This window comes from Leptonychotes weddellii, chromosome 13, assembly GCF_054177405.1.
Source record: "Leptonychotes weddellii isolate Sample4059 chromosome 13, ASM5417740v2, whole genome shotgun sequence".
In the NCBI taxonomy this organism is placed as follows: Eukaryota; Metazoa; Chordata; class Mammalia; order Carnivora; family Phocidae; genus Leptonychotes; species Leptonychotes weddellii.
The window spans coordinates 33,492,873-33,497,266 of record NC_138381.1 but is presented as its reverse complement, the minus strand read 5'-3'; positions in this window follow the sequence as shown (position 1 = coordinate 33,497,266).

Here is a 4,394-nt window from a genome sequence, read left to right as displayed (position 1 = left end):
AAAAAAAAAAATCACATCAAAGAAATGCAGGATTTTGCTATTATTTTCACAAAACAGTTTTACATCAGAGAACAGAGCAGAAATTGGCCTGGCAGTGGTCAGAAGCAGAGAGCAGGATGCAGGCCCTACTACCGGAAGCTCAGGGTACACAGGAAGGAGAAAAAGAATGGGTCCAGCCATTAACAGGCGTGGGGAGACTGTCGGGAAAGGATAGTATGTATGTGTGTGTTTGTGTATTTGTTTATCTTTAAGAGAGAGAGAGAGCATGTGTGTGGGTGCCTGCAAAAGTGGCAGGGGGTGGGGGGGGGATATTGGGAAGGGCAGAAGGAGAGGGAGAGAGAGAATCCCAAGCAGGGTCCACACTCAGCGTGGAGCCCTGCACAGAGCTTGATCTCACCATCATGACCTGAGCTGAAATCAAGAGTTGGATGTTTAACCGACTGAGCCACCCAGGCACCCTGAGAAAGGACATTTTATTTTATTATTATTTTTAAATATTTAATTTATTTATTTGACACAGAGAGGGAGAGCACAAGTAGGGGGAGTGGGAGAGGGAGAAGCAGGCTCCTGGCTGAGCAGGGAGCCCGATGTGGGGCTCGATCCCAGGACCCTGAGATCATGACCTGAGTGAAAGGCAGACGCTTAACTGACTGAGCCACCCAGGCGCCCTGGGAAGGGACATTTTAAATGAAAATCTTTGGTGTCTGAAAGTGGGATTCCCGTTTTCTACTACATTCTAAGTTGTGTCTTTAAAGATTTGACCTGATTTTAGTTGAACATTATTATTTACAAAATTATGTCAACTGCTAAAATAATCTAGCTTGTTGCTGCTGTCTTGTTCACAGGTGAACTTTGGAGTGTACCTGATGCATATGTCTCTGGACTTATCTTCCCCACGTTTCCTGTCTGTAGGATCTCAGGTGCTCCCTGTGTTGAAAGAAAATGCAGAGCACCATGATTTACCTGCTTCTGACTAACATCAGGATGTTACCTCCTAAAATGTTTTTTCAGCATAAATTAAAATTCCTCTTTTACAACTCTGTCTGCTTTTATTCAGATCGTCACATGGCTCAGTAGAACTCCATCTTTTGAACAAGGAGAGTTCTCTTGAGGGTAGAGGGAGCTCTTGTTGGCTTCCTCTAACTCCTGGTCTCCCCGCATGCACTGCGGAGCTTAGGAGGCCGGTTCTGAGGCCTCTGTGTTTCCATGAGACAAATGCAGCTCAAGAGCTGTGACTGCCTTTGGCTCAGGTCATGATCCCAGGGTCCTGGGATCGAGCCCCGCATCGGGCTCCCTGCTCAGTGGGAAGCCTGCTTCTCCCTCTCCCACTCCCCCTGCTCGTGTTCCCTCTCTCGCTGTGTCTCTCTCTGTCAAATAAATAAAATCTTAAAAAAAAAAAACGAAAAAAAGAGCTGTGACGTACCCAGCAATGTTCCCCTAGGTGTTCGGAGTAGGATAACTTTAATTTGATGAGGGTTTTTCTTTTTTTCTTTTTTTAAAGATTTTTATTTATTTGCAAGAGAGAGAGAATGAGCCCGGGGAGGGGCAGAGGGAGAGGGAGAAGCAGACTCCCTGCCGGACAGGGGGCTCCACCTCAGGACCCCGAGATCATGACCTGAGCTGAAGTCAGTTGCTTAACCGACTGAGCCACTCAGGCGCCCCAGGTGAGGTGTTTTTTTTTTTTTCTATTATAATTCTCTCTCCTTTTTCTATCACTACTTTTTTTTTTTTTTTAATTTAAGTGTAGCTGACACACAGTGTTAGTTTCAGGCGTACAACATAGTGAGTCAACAACTCTGTATGTTACGCCGTGCTCACGTGCAGCTCCCATCTGTCACCGCACAACGCTATTACAATGTCATTGACTCTTTTCTGTACCATTTGACTATGCTGTACCTTTTATCCCGGTGACTTAGCTCTTTCCATAACTGGAAGTAATTCTGTGAGATCTTTAATGAGGCTCCGTGGGAATGCTGAACCTCTGTTTTGCCATTTTCCCACATTGTTATTTTGTCTTTAGGAAGAATCTCTAGGTGCTGCTCTTCTTCTTTTTCCTCTTCCTCTTCTTCTTCAAGGATTTTATTTATTTATTTGAGAGAGAGAGAGAGTGCACGAGCAGGGGTGAGGGAGAGAGGGAGAAGCAGACTCCCTGCTGAGCAGGGAACTCGACAAGGGTGAGATCATGACCTGAGTGGCAGATGCTTAACTGACTGAGCCACCCAGGCGCTGCCCCGCCCCCCTCCCCAAGTATTTTATTCTTTTTTGGTGCTACTGTAGGTGGAATTGTTTTCCTTACTTCCTTTTCAGATAATTTATTTTCAGTGCATAGAAAAGCAGCTGATTTTTGTATGTTGACTTTGTATCCTGCAACTTTACTAGATTCACTTATTCTAACAGATTTTTAATGGAATCTTTAGGGTTTTCTGTATATAATTTCATGTCATCTCTAAACGGGATAATTTTACTTCTGCCTTGCCAATTTGGGTGTCTTTTATATCTATTTATTGCCTAATTGCTCTGGCTAGGCCTTCTAGGACTGTGTTGAATAGAAGTGGCAAGAGTGGGCATTCTTGCTTTGCTCCCGAACTTGGAGGAAAAATTTTCAGTTTTTCACCATTGTGCATGATTTTAGCTGTGGGCTTTTCATACATGGCCTTTACCATGTTGAGATATGTTCCTTCTATTCCTAGTTTGTTGAGAGTTTTTATCATGAAAAGGTGTTGCATTTTGTTAAATGCTTTTAACGCATCTATTTAGATAATCATATGATTTTTAGCCTTTATTCTGTTAATATATCGCATTAACAGATTTTTGTATGTTGAACCATGCTTGCACTCGAGGGATAAATCCCACTTGATCATGGTGCTTGATCCTTTTGATGTGCTAATGGATTCATTTGCCAGTTTTTTGTTGAGGTGTTTTATTTTTTATTTTTTAAAGATTTTATTTATTTATTTGAGAAAGAGAGAGAGTGAGCACGAGAGGGGGGAGTGGGAGAGGGAGAAGCAGATTCCCCGCCGAGCAGGGAGCCCAATGTGGGACTCGATCCCGGGACTCCAGGATCATGACCTGAGCCGAAGGCAGTCGCCCAACCAACTGAGCCATCCAGGCACCCTTGTTGAGGTGTTTTCCATCTATATTCATTAGGGATGTTGTCCTATAGTTTTCTTGTGGTGTCTTTGTCTATCTTGGGTAAGGGTAATGCTGGCATCTATAAAATGAGTTTGGAAGGGCCCCCTCTTCTTCATTTTTTGGGAGCAGTTTGCCAAGGATCGGCTTTAATTCTTTTAAATGCTTATGGGATTTACCCGTGAAGCCATCTGGTCCTGGGCTTTTCTCTGTTGGGAAGTTTTTTGATGACTGATTAAATATGTATATTTGTTACAGGTCTGTCCAGACTTTGCATTTCTTCGTGATTTACTCTCATTAAGGTCTATGTTTCCAGGAATTTATCCACGTCTTCAAGGCTATCCATTTTGTTGGAGTATAATTGTTCAGAGCAGTCTCTTTTGACCCCTTTGATTTCTGTGCCATTAGTTGTAATGACTCTTCTTTCCTTCTGATTGTAGTTGAGTCCTCTTTTTTTCCCCCTAGTCTAGCGAACGGTTTGTCAATTCTGTTTATCCTTTTAAAAAACCCAACTCTTAGTTTTGTTGATTTTTTCTGGTGTTTCTCTATTTTCTTTTTGTGTTTGAAGGTTTTATTTGAGAGAGAGAGAGAACTAGAGAGAGCTTGAGCGGAGGGTGAAGGGCAGAGGGAGAGGGAGAGGCAGACTCCCTGCTGAGCAGGGAACACTACCCCGGGTTCGGGCTCGATCCCAGGACCCCGGGATCATGACCTGAGCTGAAGGCAGATGCTTAACCACTGAGCCACCCAGGTGCCCCAGTTTCTCTAATTTCTATTTCATTTATTTCTGTTCTAGTTTTATTTCCTTCCTTCTGCTAACTTTGGGCTTTTTGGCTCTTTTCTAGCTTCTTGGGGTGTAAAGCTAGGAAAGCCATATTGTATATTAAACAAATTGCTTTGCATTTGATACAAGTAAAAGCATTATTTAAAAAAAAAAAAAAGTACCACTCCTGATCTGTGCTGGCCACTGTGTACCTCCCCTTGCTCCGGATGGTGATCGTGAGCAAAGGAAAAGCCACAGTTCTATACTCAGTGAGCTTGGCAGTTCATATCAGAGGATCAGCAGACATGGTGCTTTGATGGAGGTCCAAGAGTCAGGGGCACATCTGGGAGTGGGGGGACTGGCCTGGTGAGGGGGGCAAGGTGGAAGGGAATGCTCTGCAAACCTGGTCAGAACTGGGCCATCTCCTCTGTGACAGAAAGCCATGTCCACTCCCACTCACAAATATCCCTGGCCTCCAGGGCCTTTGGCAAGGGAAGAGATGAAA